Here is an 18,101-nt window from a genome sequence, read left to right on the forward strand (position 1 = left end):
TGTTTTGCTATAATTAAGGGAGAGGAAATTATACTTCATCTCAAATCTAAAAGCCTAAATTGAGGTTTTAATCGTATTTAGTCAAGAATATATATGAATTTCATGTTGGAATGGCTCAACATAAGGAAATTCTATATATGGGTTCATTATTTGCGTTCTAAAATTCGATTATGATTACGAAATCCCTTTTCATAATATGAATTATGAGAACTTGGCAAATAGAAATGGAAATATTATAGCAAAAGACTGGTTTAGTATTTATGTGAGACATATTGAATCGTGTCCCCTATGCTTCGGATACAAGATCGATTACATGTGCTATAATATTTATCCTTTCTAAATTTTCCAAATGTCATTGGGGCATTAAGGGGAACAGTGTCTAGAATTGGATATGACTAAAGTGATTAAGCAACTATCGAGGACAATCTAAGGTTTACCAAAGATTGGGAGCTCAAGGACAGTTGGAAGTATATTGTTAATATTGGAAGGATCATATTGACATAGTCTGAAAAAGGCAACTCTTGTTCAGAAGTGGTAGTCAAAATGGGAATATAGAGTTGTCTCCATAGATGGAAGCAATCTGTGTAAGATTAGAAAAAAAACTTACTGCAAGAAGCATGTTCAAAGCAATGCATACTTTGAACATAAGGCTTTGTGTCCATGGAGTAGGTCTTCATTGGAATACCCTGTAATGGTTGTTTACAAGTCTTTGTGACTTTGTACACATTCATTGCAAGAGGGTAGTGCATTTAAGTTTAAAATCTAACAGATTTCGATTTGGGAGTGTGAAATTAGAATCATTGAAAGTTTGGTCACTTGGTTTATTTCACAAAAGTAAGGATCATAGACAAACATAGAGTGCATACTTAGTGTATGGAAAAGCTATTGTTTAAGAAAAACATAGTGTACATGCTTGGAGCATGGGACAACTAGTGTTTTTAATTCAAGTATAAAGTTGATAAAACCGAAACAATGAATAATGAGTAATCAGTATGGTGATAAATAAAAGTGTTTATTTATATTCATAGGGTTTGATACCATATTTGATTCATTTATTCTTGTGTTTCACTTTGCATGTTTTGACTTCCACAATAAACTAGGTTATTCTTCCAGAATGCCTAAGTTATTCAAACCATCCACAGTCGGTCATATGTTGGAAGTAGATATGAATCAAGACTGTCATGAGTTGCCTTGTAGAGGTCCAAGTTGGTGGACAAAGATGTGCTACAATACTCATGAGTTCTCATAAGTTCTGAGTATTGGATTCAACTCGCGCTCATTTGAATCACTTCATGGATTTTATCACGAGTGATCATGAGATGATAATATCTTATATTATTCAAACCTAGAGATATGAGTTGTTACTATGAGTTGATATTACATTGATTGCACGAAAACGCATTGGTAACTCGATGTTATAAAACGTGCCTTTGTGTATGATTCAAAAAGTAGTAGAACAAGCCATATGAGTCGAAGTTTATCCATTCCTTTTACCTTCGGGATGAAAGCGATATCTGTGGGCCCCTCGATGATTTAATGATGACACATGTGAGTGGTTGGCCAAGCCAGGACTGATTTGATTTGTTCAGTCAGTCAGTCATCATGAATCGGAAATCAGGAAACAACAAATGGACAGAGAGAATGATTATAATCCATGTCTTAGTCCATCTGATATCTAGAATGGAGAAATACATGATCCTTTATCTAATGGACAAGTTCGTTGACAAAGATCAGAGTTCGACAGCGGCTTTAAGAGCTACCATTGCCAGTTAGGTTTTGAAGTCATACTCAATAATAGTTTTAGACTTATCCAAGTGCGAGACTTTTGGATTAATGTCTAAGTCCATAACTATATTTGGTATGTACTTGACCCGACCCGGCATGGTCCATTTGGGTTGCACTTCACCGACACAATTTATATGGATAATCTTTTGAGAATAGTATATTTATGGTTAATATTAATATATTATAAGTTTTAATATATTAATATGGAATCATATTATTTAATTAGTATTGATCAAGAATTAATTTAGAATTAATTAAATGATCAAAATGAACTAATTAAATATGGACTATTATATATATGGAATGGGCCAAATTCAATTAGGTTGGGTTAAGCTTTCATGGATAGTCCATGGAGTGTTTAACCCATGGATCATATGAAATGAAAGGTCATGGGTTTAACCCAAGTCTCCATACTATATAAAGATGTCCTTGGTTGGTGAAATTGGTGCTAGTGTGGGTACACTAAGAAGGGCTAGCCATTTACACTAGAGAGAACCAAAGTATCCATATTCTCTAAACTCTTCCAAGGTGTTTTGGTGATTTGTGATTCCACTTGAGGCTTCCACACTATTGGGGCTAAGCTCTTAAATCTTGAAAACGTGAAGCTACATCAAAAGGTATGTCATCTAACTAGTACTTTGTAGTATATGAGCTTCATAATATGCTAGTTAGGATTAAAGCCTTGGAAAGTTCTTATTTGCATGTATAATAGAGAAAACATAGATCCAAGGTTTATAGGGTTGCATGTACACCACAGGAGTGTTAGAATGCTCAAAACCCAACACTTTCTTCAGCAGATGGGGTCGAGTTCCCGTCACCGGGTTCATCTATTATGCCTCCTCCCCCTGGAAAGGCTGGGGTTTATCTAAAGACCCTTGACGTTGGACTACACCTCCCCCTCACCGACTTCCAGGAGGAGGTCCTGCAGAAGGACGGTTGTAGCATCCAGATACTGACTCCTAACGCCGTAAGTAAGGTAATGGCATTTGAGATGATATGTCGTGCCAATGGCGTTCTCCCCGACTCCTTCGTCTTCAAGTAATTCTTTAGGTTCTGATGTGCTGGTGACAAATGCACTTTTTTCATCGGACGAGGAGGGCACACCCTGGTTCTCGATGGAAGGACCCCGAAGAGCTGGTAGGATAAGTGGCTGTGGGTGAATCAAGGCTTGGCAGGTAGTGGACAGTATCGTGCTAACTCCTTTTTCGACGTTACTTCCAAACTATTTCCACGCAACCAAGGTTTCACGAACATCCTCAAGAACATCCAGGTCACCCTTGAGGACTACTCTGAGGCGGTTTTGGCCGGCGTGGGAATGAGCCCTTCCTGGAGGCGGCGGGGGAAGACTACGGTCATCTTCTCCATTGCTGATGGTAAATGCACGTCTTATCTCCCCTTACTCTTCCTCTCTTCTCCCCCCCCCCTCCTTCCTCCTTTTAGGGTTAGGATTTTGTGACCACCCAAAACTTTCCATTCTGTTCAACCATTCACTTCAATATAAGTTAAAACTATTTCTGCTAACTTTCAAACTTTTTGGAATAAGTTTGAATGGTTTAAAGTTAGTGCTTCAAGAGATATCAGGAGAGTGGATACCCTAGGGTGTACTAAGTAGCAAATCATGCCCAAAACTTCAAGAGTTTTGAGTTTACAGTCCAAAATGGAATTGGGACCGTAAACCCAAAAGGCTATATAAGGGTGACTTAGTTATTTTTATCACTTTTTCACAATTCCAAAGACTAGAGCCAATTCTCTCTCAAGTAGCATCCTGTTTTTCTTCAAGATCTTCAACTAGTAAGTGTTTCTAGCCCTATTATCATTAGATCAAGTGTTAAACACCAAGAAATCATCAAGATTCCCCAAGAACAAGGTGTTCACGACCCAAGATCTTCTTGTGCCGTGAACACTAAAAGTAAGGCTTAAATGTGCCTTTTCTCCCTTTAGACCTTTAGAACAAGCATAGAAGCAACCCCTAACATGTTTAAACCATAAGAGCCTCAAGAAAACACCCAAATACCACATGGATAAGGGGTTTACGGTCCAAGAATCTCCTTGGACCGTAAACACTATAAAGGTTGCTAAAAGTGTGCCAAAGTGCCTTAAACTCTAGCCAAACCTTAGAAGCAAACATGGAACCTTCCTTTGTTGTTTTTAGCATAAGAAAACCACAAAAATGTCCCATGATTTGGTCTTTACGGTTTGGGGAGCTCCCAAAACCGTAAACACCCCAATCAGGGTTTTAATGCCTCATGTTGCTTTCTTAAGCTTAGAAACTAGCCTAAACCTTTACCTAGAAGTGTTTGGACATGAAAACTTCACTTGACCATAAACCATTTGAGTTTACTACCGTAAACTCAAAGCCATATGGTCCAAAAACTGTAAACCCTATGAAGGGGGTGATATGTTGCCCTAATCACTCCCTAAGGCTAAAACTTGAAGTTAGGATGCTTCAAAAGGACTTCTAGGACTTCAAACCACCACATGGTCAATGTAACATGAGTTTATGACCGTAAACTCATGGGTTTACCACCGTAAACTCAAGTGGAGTTGTTTCCAAAACCGTAAACACCATTAGTGCCATTTCACTTCCCTTTGTTGAATCACATGTGATTCCAACACCTAGCCAAGGTGTTTCCTAGTCCCGGAAGGTGTTATCTTTCATATAGTTGTGTATAAACACTATATTCATGTCAATATGTGTCCTTACATATCATTTAGGACTTACTGTGTCTCGGGACTTCATTTGTGGAACTTCTCATCCTTACACGCATTCCCGTTTGAATCACCCACATCAGGTGAGTTCATACCCCATAATGAATCTTTTAACTATTTTAATTGTTTTAAGGGGGGGGGGGGGGGAATACAAGTTGAACACAATGTTAATTGTTTAAATGTTTATTATAAACATCTTTTAAAACGTTACTTATGTTATTTATAAGTTGTTAAAACATTTCAAAACTCTTCTAAAGGTTATGTTACTTTATAGTTATACAAAACTCCATTTTTAAAGTATAAGCATAACTTTGTAGATAAATGAGTCTTTTCAGTATCAGTCCAGTTAGAACATTAGTAAACTATTATAGGTATGGTTTAGGAGAATGCTATTCATTACTTCTAGTACAATGAAGCACACACAGAACAGAACAGAACAGAATAGAACAGAACAGAACAGAACAATACCAAAACAGAACATAACAAACAAGTAAATTTGCTATAGCATGATAACACACGGACAGGATCTATCTTTAATGTGAAATACACGGCTTGCATGGATTTTCTCGGGTCGCGTATGGTTCCCTCAATCTCCATACATGAGAGCGGTTAGTAGGGGTTCCATCTTTCACATTATGACCGTAATAAAACACACATATGTTTTTAGGTTGTTAGTACCTCCGTATGTCATTATAAACGACATCAGGGTACTCATTTCTCCCATTACTTTCATAAAGTGTCGATAACACTTGAAGGTTGATCTATTCTCTAATCGAGATAGGTTATAAACTAGGGAGAATGTACTTTTCAGTTGACAAAGGAACAGTAGAGTCTTGGTAGAAGACTGCTTTCATAACAGTAGGGTCTTGGTAGAAGACTGCTTTCATAACAGTAGGGTCTTGGCAGAAGACTGCTTTCAAAACAGTAGGGTCTTGGTAGAAGACTGCTTCCAAAACAATTGAGTCTTGGTAGAAGGCTACTTTTAAAAAGTTAGAACCATGATGCTAACCTTATGATTCCGTAATGTATACACTATAGGATACATATATGTTAAGTAGATTCTGACAGCTAATAGGATGTGTGTTCTTCGTTGTACATCCTGTTCCCGTTGGATGTGGGTTTACACCGAGGTCACCCAATCTATTATCTACCCGAATCTATATATATTTATGCTTAGTATACATTAAGTCATCATAAGGGTACCAGGTATGGATCAGGTCATAGGACATAGGGTCAATGCACAGTTTTTCTAGTACAAAACTTTCGTTTCAAATTCAGTACTTTTGATATACAAAACTAGCGATTTCCCAGTTAAGGGCTTAATCCATTTTTTTTAAGCCAGTACAGTTTTAAAGACTTTAAGTGAGTTAACTCTATAATACCATAGTTTATACGTCATGTTTATATATAAGACTAGTATCCGAAAGCTAGTAGGATGTGTGCTCTTCGCTGTACGTCCTGTTCCCGTTGGATGTGGGCTTACACCGAGGTCACCCAATCTACTATCTACCCGATATCAAATTATATATAGTAGTATAAACAAAGCTATTATAAAAGTAATCACCATAGTCAATATTTTATTATAAGAAATATAGGTTTTCTTAAAAGGAACTCTCCATTAGATATAAAGGAACCATTACAAATAACTCCATGAGTAACAAATGAATACACCAAGGTTATATATGACAACGATCTAACAACCAATGGAATATGTGCTATCCGCCTTACTTACTGTACCCCATCGGGTTGTAGGTTGAGGGCAGATGCGCATAATCGATTGTTTGTTTACTCCAAGTATATATATCGTGTACCCACTTATTACGCATAGAAAGGCTTTTAGTGTCATTTTATTCAACTCCCATTTTAAGTAGGAAATATATGATTTTCTAGAGGAACAGGAAAACTTTACAAAACAACACCTTACAGCTTACAATACTTTACATATACATTTTCAACCACATTTTTATAGCTTACTCACATCACTAAAATCTTATGAACTCACCAGCTTAATTGCTGATCAACTCTTTCAAATAACTTGTATTCTCAGGAGACTATTAGACAGGTGCTCGTGTTGGGACTTCAGAAGATGGAGCATTATAGCCTCAAGTCTTGTTTTGTTATTTCTTTATGACTTCTATTTTTTGTGAACACATACATTGTAAACACTTTCTTTCTAAATGAAATGGTTGTTCATTACTTGCTTACCATATACATATCTCGTGATACTTGACATGACGTCCTCCACCCCCGAACGTTTCCTCCGTTCCGGTTTTGGGGTGTGACAGATTGGTATCAAAGCATTGTTTATAGTGAACTAAGTATATCAACCGATAAAAGATATACGTCTATAAATACAATGGGGCTTAAGTGCTCTGGATAATGATATATTTTAGATTATAACTTCAAGTTATAAAAATATACCTACTTGCTCATACATGTACATAATAGAACTAGGATCACGAGGAGAACAGAACTAAAAGTATTTAAAGGTTGGGCACTGTCGTCAACCCGAACAGTTATGTAATCGTAGCTAGGATCAATATAGCCTGATCAACTATATTCATTCGAGATGTGACCAACATGTGTTTGGGAATGATGTGGTGTTGCAACAGGGTAAAAACTTACCAAAACACCAGCCAAGAGAACGCCAGAACAAGTACAGTTAGAGTTAGAGTACTATGGGAGTATTCTATGATACGATAATGCGATAACAAGTTTAGAACATAACAAGTACATTACGTTAGGATACTATAGGAGTATTTTAGTCCAGATACATAACTTATGTGATAACTTAAAAGACCCTTGCGGATAGGTCTATAATCTTACATGGTATATTCATAAAGTTTTATATATAATCAAGATCTTATAGACATAGAATCTGTGACCGACGCTTCGCTATCCATTCCTTTTAAGGAAGTAGTGTTGAGGTGGGATTAATTGTTCGAAGGTCTATTTGATATTCAATTATATACAATACTAACTGGTATACCTACTACAATTATAGGAAGATTCTGTAAGGATCACCCCCATAAAGTTATCTTAAAGTTCATAGATTCTTTAGTCACTTTCATTCTCGCACGACAAGCCCAGATAAACGTAACCACTCCCTCATAGTAGACAACAGAAGAGTTCAGGAGGAACAAGGACAAACCAATGAGAAGGTCTCAAGGAAAGATCATCCGAAGTAACCAAAAACGTCTTACGCGTCACACTAATAAATATTAACTAGGTTAATTTAGCGAGCGAGTGGAAACACTGCTCACATTACATGTGTCAAAATTATTTTCATACATGCAGCTGGTAACAGTTATTCAGGAAACAGATATTCATTCGAGGATAGTTATTTCAAATTCATAGAGTTTATTAGGTATAGACTCATTTATGAATTGTTCCTAGAACCCTGTGGAAGTCAGGACCCGATACATCCAGAACTTGGATAACCTTGTCTGTTCAGCTTTCGGCTTGTGTCCGTTGCTATAGACTTATTCTGTCTCATCTTTGTTTTCTTATTAGCAAGGATGCCTCCTCGCAGACCACCCAGACACGCTACTCCGATAACTCCCATACCTTCACCATAAATCGATGCAGCAATTTTGAACGCTGCAGTGGCCGAGGCTGTGGCAACAGCCATGGCACAATATCACTCCACCAGTACAGGTGGAGGCGAAGCGCCTACCGATTCTACTCAAGGTGAAGTCCTTGTGCGCCAGGGAGAGTTCTCCTACAAGGACTTCACCAGATGCCAACCACTGTCCTTTAAAGGGACTGAAGGGGTCATTGCCCTCTTGCAATGGTTCGAGAAAACAGAGTCGATCTTCGAAATCTGTTTATGCCCCGAAGGAAGCAAAGTGAAGTTTGCTTCCTGTACCTTCGATGGCAAGGCCCTAACATGGTGGAACAGCCATGTTAAGTCACTGACCCTATCAATGGCAAACTTAATAGGTTGGGAAAACCTAAAAGAGTTAATGTGGGAATAATATTGCCCGTTAGGCCAAATTCAGAAACTGGAACAAGAGCTGTGGGATCTCACTATGGTCGGCTCAGACATAGTGACCTACACAGACCAGTTCATCGAACTAGCAGCTCTATGCCCCGAGATGATTACTTCGGAGAGCAAGAAGATAGAAAGGTACATTTGGGGTCTGACTGCTCCGACCCAAGGGAATGTATTATCTTCTAACCCAACCACGTTCGAAAGTGCTAAATGCTTGCTCAGCGACTCATCGATCATGGAGTCCGCCACAGCATAAAAGTCCCTATTGTCGAGTCATCGAGGGAAGAGGACTATAATCAGAGGTCAGGGAACAAGAGGAAGTAGAAACAAACACCGCAAGACACCCCGCAAGAGCAACAAACGAGTACTATGTACACCGCAAAGACACCTACCGTTTCAGAATCTGCCAGTCGTTATGCTGGAAACCTTCCAAAGTGTGGAAAGTGCAACTTTCACCACATTGGAGTGTGCCGAGAAATGCAGTGTCTGAACTGCCACAGAAAAGGACACACAGTCCGTTACTGCAGGGCACCGGCCCAACCGATCTCCCAAGTCCTCGGAGTTGAAGAAAACCGAGCCTGTTATGGTTGTAGTGAGAATAGACACATTAAGAGGGACTGCCCAATAACCAAGAACTCAGGTGCGGATGGACGTATTCTGATGATCATCGCAGGAGAATCTACCCCGGAGTCGTCGTCGAGTAGTGGTACGTTTTTTAAAATAGTATTTACTTTTAAAATTAATTTATATTCATATAAGATTAAAATATCGGGGATGACACTTAAAAGTAACTATAACAACTCATACGTTGAAATAGGTCGTAAAATTCAAGATAAATAAAAGATCCCTTAGAGAAGCTATTATGACTCACCATATACATCAAATTTGTGCGCAACTGAGATGTTGCAGACTTAGAGTGAGTGACTCTGCTTAGGTCCCGTTCCTTAATTGGTTGAGGATTTGAGGTAAAGATGCTCAGTCGACTGCCTGACTCATCTTAAGTATTCACAACTTGTATATGACGGGCGATGGTAGTGGTACCATGGGGGATCATAGTATAAAAGTATCCTTTCAGTAAGTAAAGCACTTTATTTGTATGTATGCGCACATAGCGGCATGATACGTAGGAGTGAAAATTTCAAAATAGAAAACAGGAAACTTGAGAACAGTTACAAGGACTACATGGTTGAACATGCGAGGAGTACAGTACCAAGCATACCAGGGATACATCGTCGTTTATCAGACGTTTCTTTCACTTGACCAAAACTTTGTTCGATATAGAGTTCGTTGTTTTCTTTCGTCATGAGTTGGCGTGGTCCTCACCATACTGAGTTCATAAGTTCCTATCGCCTCGATCGGCAAATTCTCGAAACTTTCTTCATTCGTATCGAAGGTCCGACCTAAACCTAAACTATATCTTTTGCATTCTAAATCCCTGAAGCACTCGTGCGAAGAGTACTTTGTCCTCCGAAGACTTATCGTCAGATATCCGCAGACCGCCACGAAATACCACTCGTCCAGCAGACCAAGTTCGATCATAGAGGCTATGGACGAATACAACCAGCCTATTATTTTGAATGTATATGCAATGGTGGTATATGAGAGTGATTTCGCAGATCTAGTATGTGTGTTTCCGCCCTATCTCCTGTTTTCCCCGTGGGTTGTGGACCTGGGGCAGAGTCGCACATCCGACAGTCCTACTAATCTTAATCATATATGGCTTGTATACACGAGGTAATGATAGATGGACCAAGTATGAATCCTATCATGAACACCAGGGCAACTGGTCAGGTCTACGAGTGAGTGTTCTACAAAGCAGAAGAGCTCAATCCCTATAGTAATGTTAATAGATCTAATTTCGGGACGAAATTCATTCTAACGGGGGGATGATGTGACAACCCAAAACATTCCATTCTGTTCAACCATTCACTTCAATATAAGTTAAAACTATTTCTGCTAACTTTCAAACTTTTTGGAATAAGTTTGATGGTTTAAAGTTAGTGCTTCAAGAGATATCAGGAGAGTGGATACCCTAGGGTGTACTAAGTAGAAAATCATGCCCAAAACTTCAAGAGTTTTGAGTTTACGGTCCAAAATGGAATTGGGACCGTAAACCCAAAAGGCTATATAAGGGTGACTTAGTTATTTTTATCACTTTTTCACAATTCCAAAGACTAGAGCCAATTCTCTCTCAAGTAGCATCCTGTTTTTCTTCAAGATCTTCAACTAGTAAGTGTTTCTAGCCCTATTATCATTAGATCAAGTGTTAGACACCAAGAAATCATCAAGATTCCCCAAGAACAAGGTGTTCACGACCCAAGATCTTCTTGGACCGTGAACACTAAAAGTAAGGCTTAAATGTGCCTTTTCTCCCTTTAGACCTTTAGAACAAGCATAGAAGCAACCCCTAACATGTTTAAACCATAAGAGCCTCAAGAAAACACCCAAATACCACATGGATAAGGGGTTTACAGTCCAAGAATCTCCTTGGACCGTAAACACTATAAAGGTTGCTAAAAGTGTGCCAAAGTGCCTTAAACTCTAGCCAAACCTTAGAAGCAAACATGGAACCTTCCTTTGTTGTGTTTAGCACAAGAAAACCACAAAAATGTCCTGTGATTTGGTTTTTACGGTTTCGGGAGCTCCCAAAACCGTAAACACCCCATTGAGGGTTTTAATGCCTCATGTTGCTTCCTTAAGCTTAGAAACTAGCCTAAACCTTTACCTAGAAGTGTTTGGACTTGAAAACTTCATTTGACCATAAACCATTTGAGTTTACTACCGTAAACTCAAAGCCATATGATCCAAAAACCGTAAACCCTATAAAGGAGTGATATGTTGCCCTAATCACTCCCTAAGGCTAAAACTTGAAGTTAGGATGCTTCAAAAGGACTTCTAGGACTTCAACCCACCACATGATCAATGTAACATGAGTTTACGACCGTAAACTCATGGGTTTACCACCGTAAACTCAAGTGGAGTTTTTTCCAAAACCGTAAACACCATTAGTGCCATTTCACTTCCCTTTGTTGAATCACATGTGATTCCAACACCTAGCCAAGGTGTTTCCTAGTCCCGGAAGGTGTTATCTTTCATATAGTTGTGTATAAACACTATATTCATGTCAATATGTGTCCTTACATATCATTTAGGACTTACTGTGTCTCGGGATTTCATTCGTGGAACTTCTCATCCGTACACGCATACCCGTTTGAATCACCCACATCAGCTGAGTTCATACACCGTAATGAATCTTTTAACTATTTTAATTGTTTTAAGGGGGGAATACAAGTTGAACACAATGTTAATTGTTTAAATGTTTGTTATAAACATCTTTCAAAATGTTACTTATGTTATTTATAAGTTGTTAAAACATTTCAAAACTCTTCTAAAGGTTATGTTACTTTATAGTTATACAAAACTCCATTTTTAAAGTATAAGCATAACTTTGTAGATAAATTAGTCTTTTCAGTATCAGTCCAGTTAGAACATTAGTAAACTATTATAGGTATAGTTTAGGAGAATGTTATTCATTACTTCTAGTACAATGAAGCACACACAGAACAGAACAGAATAGAACAGAACAGAACAGAACAATACCAAAACAGAACATAACAAACAAGTAAATTTGCTATAGCATGATAACACACAGACATGATTTATCTTTAATGTGAAATACACGGCTTGCATGGATTTTCTCGGGTCGCGTATGGTTCCCTCAATCTCCATACATGAGAGCGGTTAGTAGGGGTTCCAGCTTTCACATTATGACCATAATAAAACACACATATGTTTTTAGGTTGTTAGTACCTCCGTATGTCATTATAAACGACATCAGGGTACTCATTTCTCCCATTACTTTCATAAAGTGTCGATAACACTTGAAGGTTGATCTATTCTCTAATCGAGATAGGTTATAAACTAGGGAGAATGTACTTTTCAGTTGACAAAGGAACAGTAGAGTCTTGGTAGAAGACTGCTTTCGAAACAGTAGGGTCTTGGTAGAATACTATTTTCAAAAGAGTAGGGTCTTGGTAGAAGACTGCTTTCAAAACAGTAGGGTCTTGGTAGAAGATTGCTTCCAAAACAATTGAGTCTTGGTAGAAGGCTACTTTTAAAAAGTTTGAACCATGATGCTAACCTTATGATTCCGTAATGTATACACTATAGGATACATATATGTTAAGTAGATTCCGACAGCTAATAGGATGTGTGTTCTTCGTTGTACGTCCTGTTCCCGTTGGATGTGGGTTTACACCGAGGTCACCCAATCTATTATCTACCCGAATCTATATATATTTATGCTTAGTATACATTAAGTCATCATAAGGGTAGTAGGTATGGATCAGGTCATAGGACACAGGGTCAATGCACAGTTTTTCTAGTACAAAACTTTCGTTTCAAAGTCAGTAGTTTTGATATACAAAACTAGCGATTTCCCAGTTAAGGGCTTAATCCTTTTTATTAAGCCAGTACAGTTTTAAAGACTTTAAGTGAGTTAACTCTATAATACCTTATCTTATACACCATGTTTATATGTAAGACTAGTATCCGACAGCTAGTAGGATGTGTGCTCTTCGTTGTACGTCCTGTTCCCGTTGGATGTGGGCTTACACCGAGGTCACCCAATCTACTATCTACCCGATATCAAATTATATATAGTAGTATAAACAAAGCTATTGTAAAAGTAATCACCATAGTCAATATTTTATTATAAGAAATATAGGTTTTCTTTAAAGGAACTCTCCATTAAATATAAAGGAACCATTACAAATAACTCCATGAGTAACAAATGAATACACCAAGGTTATATATGACAACGATTCTAACCAATGGAATATGTGATGTCCGCCTTACTTACTGTACCCCGTCGGGTTGTAGGTTGAGGGCAGATGTGCATAATCGATTGTTTGTTTACTCCAATTATATATAACTTGTACCCACTTATTACGCATAGAAAGGCTTGTGGTGTCATTTTACGCAACTCCCATTTTAAGTAGGAAATATATGATTTTCTAGAGGAACAAGCAAACTTTACAAAACAACACCTTACAGCTTACAGTACTTTACATATACATTTTCAACCACATTTTTACAGCTTACTCACATCACTAAAATCTTATGAACTCACCAGCTTTATTGCTGATCAACTCTTTCAAATAACTTGTATTCTCAGGAGACTATTAGACAGGTGCTCGTGCTGGGACTTCAGAAGATGGAGATTTATAGCTTCAAGTCTTGTTTTGTTATTGCTTTATGACTTCTATGTTTTGTGAACACATACATTATAAACACTTTCTTTCTAAATGAAATGGTTGTTCATTACTTGCTTACCATATACATATCTCGTGATACTTGACATGACGTCCTCCACCCCCGAACGTTTCCGTCGTTCCGGTTTTGGGGTGTGACAGATTTTAGTCTGCTTGATCTTTACATTTTGGTTATGGGTTTTCCACATGTCTCACCGTTTGCAGGTGTTGACTCCTCCCTGTCCATGGACGAGGTGCTACGAAAGCGTTACCGTGGGAAGCTGGAGCACCGAGAGGTGGATTTCGTGTATCGTCTTCCTCCGTCGCTAAGTCTTGACCAGCTTGCCCTGACTACTGCCGCCTCTACTCCTCCTGTGGTTGGTGGGACGTCGACATTAGTTGGGAGAAGCGCTTTGGCCGCTTGTCCAATTTCAACCATCGTACCCCTGAGTAGCACTTACTCTAGTTCAGCTGAGGTGGAGGAGGACAACATAGATGGTATTATCTTTGATGTCTGCCGCATGCAGGTCAAGAGGAAGGACATCTTAGCCATGGGTGAGATACTTACCGGTGTACCTAACGTCGCTAAACGGGTTCAGACAAGGCGTGGTTTCGCCCGCCTCCTGAATTCGATATCCTCAACACCAGTAGCGATTGTCGTGATCCCCGATGATGACGTTCAAGAGTCTGAGGGGATCTAAGGGGTGTCCAAGCAGCCCAATATTCTTGTTCACGTTATTTCTCAAGTGCCTTCTAACTCTTCTCCGCTCAAAGGTTTCGGTATTGTGGAGTGGGCCTCAACTCCTCCTAGTAGGGGCACTGGCGGGGGTTCTTCTGGGCCTTCCACTTTTGTCCCTGCCTGGAGTCTCAACAACGAATCTCGCCTTTCTGTGCATACTAACGCAATGGAGTTTTCCCGACATGCATTTCCTCCCACTACAGTTGCTAACACGGAGGCCATGGGCAGCTCCGTTCTTTCTCAAAACATGACTTATGCTGCTGCACAGGCAATGTTTTACCTTGTTGTAGGTGCACGGCGTATTCAGTTGCTCAGTGAAATGGAGACTGCCCATGCAGGATGTGAATCTCGTGAAGTTGGGTTAAAGCGCCAAGTGTCTGAGATTGGGAGTGACATGTAGGTTATGGAGCAGAAGTGTCAGCTGCTTACTGCTGAGAAGGCTGCCGCGGAGGAAATCAGGTCCGCCCTGGAGGCCAAGGTGGATTCCCTTACTCAAGTGAATGAAGGGTTGATGATTCAGGTTGAAATTCTGGAGCGCGATGTTGCTGATCGTAACAGATTGATTGCCGATGTTCAAGCAGGTGCTAAAGCTACCCAGCGTGATTTGGACTGGCTATTGCGTGCGGGTCTTATGCGAATTGTGGATAAGCTAATTTAACACCCAGACTTTACAAGTGCTGTGAGTCTCATCCGCCATTCTGCTTTTGTTATTGGGGTGGAATCCAGTCGCAATGCCTTGGTTTCTGGAGCACGATCTGAGTCTGTTAATCCTGGTGCTGGCGTCCCCAATCCTAGTCCCGTTGTGAGTGAAAATGAGGCCCTACTTGCTTTTTCTAGTATGGACCATGCATCTTTACTAGGATTAGGGGATTTGGATATCCAAGACATCCGGGAGCTTTGTGCTTTCACAGGTTCTAAAGGTACTCCTGAGGGTACGACATTCGATGTTGTAGATGATATTGGTGTTGGAGGTAATGTTGACGATTTGGTTGGTGATGATGATGGAGGTGCTAGCGGTGGCAGAGGTACTAGTAATGTTGATAATGGGGTTAGTGATGTTGTTGGTAACGAGTATGTTGGCAGTGATGGTGTCGGCAGCGGTGGTGGTGGTGGACTTGTTAGTGGGGTTGAGGAAGATGTAGGTGAACATGCTGGTGGGCTTGTTATTGATGCTAGTAATGGTACTCATGCACCGTGTCCTACCCCTTTTGGGGCGTGAAAATCTTTTATTTACTTGTCTCTTGTTTTTTTACCAGAATATTCGTGGATTTGGCTTTGTTGGCCTTCCACTACTTTTGGATTGTTGTTGTGGCCCTTAGGCCGTGTTGCACTGGGTATGCTTGTTTGATATGCATTGGCTTTGTTGGTTTTGTTTATGTATTGCTCTAAGTGCTCTTATTTATGCCAATTTTGTTAATGGGAGCATCCCTTTAGTGCTCTATATGTCAATTCGAGGTTTGTACACTAAGTACGGGAGTTTCGCGTTTAATACACTAAGTATCAATACATTGAGTATGAGAGTTTTCACGTTTAATATACTAAGTATTAATCATCAATACACTAAGTATGAGAGTTTCGCGTTTTATACACTAAGTATTCAACACAATACACTGAGTATGAGGGTTGCCGCGCTTAATACACTATGTATTTAATCATCAATACACTAAGTATGAGAGTTTTGTGCTTAATACACTAAGTATTTAATCATCAATACACTGAGCATGCGCTAAATACACTAAGTATTTAAGCATGGGGATTTTGCTCTTTAATACGCTGAGTATTACACCAAGCATTACAATTATATAATCTGCCCTTGACATGTTAGGTGGAGGAATCTGGACTTGCCAACTTAAGCGCTAAACAAAGCTGCTTGTCTGGGCGTTTTGAATCCTTGGTACTGCTTGTCCGACTTGGTGGGTCTTGTCAGAAGTAAAATTTCCTTAGGTTCCTTGCGTTCCAGGTCCTTAGGATTCCTCTCCCTTCCATTGTTTCTAGCGTGTATGCTCTGCTACGATTTGACTCAATGATCTTATATTTCCCTTCCCACACGTCGCCTAATTTGCCTTATGGTTGGGCTCGACTAGCCTCATTCCGCCTTAGCACATAGTCTCCTACTCTGAAGGCTTTTTCCTTGACCCTCTGGTTGTAGTATTTCTCCACAGCAAGCTTGTATGCAGCCTGTCGTACACCTGACCGTTCTCGCCGTTCTTCGAGGAGGTCTAGACTTAGCCTCAAGTCTTGGGAGTTAGTTTTCTCCTCGGCGTGGATTGTCCTCAAGGTACCTATTATTAATTCTACCGATAGCATCGCCTCTGCTACGTATGTCAGGCTGAACGGGGTTTCTTGCGTGCCTGTTCTTGGCATCGTCCGATACGACCATAGCATTACTAGTAGTTCCTCGGCCCAGTTCCCTTTAGCTTTCCCCAGTCGTTTCTTGATTCTGTTTATGATCGTTTGATTGGATACTTTTGTTTGCCCATTCGACTGGGGGTATGCTACTGACGTAAACCGCTGAGTGATTCCTTTACTACCGCACCTATCTCTGAATGGATTTTCGGCGAACTACAGCCTGTTATCACTGATGAGTGTCTTGAGCATTCTGAATCCATTTAGTATGATTTTCCATTCGAATTTAATCATATGTCTTCCTAATATGCATGCTAATGGCTCAGCCTTGATCCATTTCGTGAAGTAGTCCACCGTGACCACCATGAATTTTAGTTTCCTTGGGGCCTTTAGGAATGGTCAGACAATATCTATCCCCCATTGATATAATGGCCATGGGTTGGAGATGTTGATCAGGGGAGCCGGGGAGTTTCCTTGGACTGGGGAGTAAGCTTGGCATTCTGCGCACTTCTTTGTTAGTTCCACCGCATCTTGGTGTGTGGTAGGCCAATAAATTCCCATGTGGAGCACTTTCCCTGTTAGGGCGAGTGCCCCCCTCGTGTGTGCCTGCCTGGCCAGCGTGCGCCTCTTGGAGTGCTTCTCTTCCCCTGGCTTCGTCCACACAACTCAACTAGGGCGTTGTGAAACCTTTCCTATACAGTTCCCCGTTGACAAGCGCGTATAAGGGCGCCTTTATACGTATCTTTCTAGCCTCTTCGTGGTTATCTGGCAAGATGGCGTGTTGTAGGTATTCGATCAGCGGGGTTATCCACGTGTGTCTAGCCGCTATCAAGGCATTCATTTTTTGTTCATCTATACTTCTGTCCTTGAGTACTTTGACCAGGACCTTCTTGGAAAAGTGGTCGAAGGATGTTGATGCTAAATTGCTCAGGGCATCCGCCCTCCTGTTTTCACTTTTTGGTATCTGTTTGATCTTGAATTATTTAAAGGATTTAGTACGCCGTTACACTATCCTGGCATATTTCTCCATCCTTCTGTCCTTTTCCTCGAAGCTCCCATTAATTTGGTTCGCGGCCAGCCTCCAATCTCCTAATGCCATTACTGCTTCCGCCCCTATTTGTTTGGCCAACCGTAAGCCGGCGAGTAAAGCTTCATACTCCGCTTTGTTATTTGATGTGTGGAAGTCGAACCGCAGGGCGTACGTGACCTCTTCTCCTTCCGGGCTGGTTAGGATCAAACCCGCCCCTGAGCCTTCTCTGTTGGACGCCCCATCCGT

This window comes from Lactuca sativa, chromosome 8, assembly GCF_002870075.4.
Source record: "Lactuca sativa cultivar Salinas chromosome 8, Lsat_Salinas_v11, whole genome shotgun sequence".
Taxonomy (NCBI): Eukaryota; Viridiplantae; Streptophyta; class Magnoliopsida; order Asterales; family Asteraceae; genus Lactuca; species Lactuca sativa.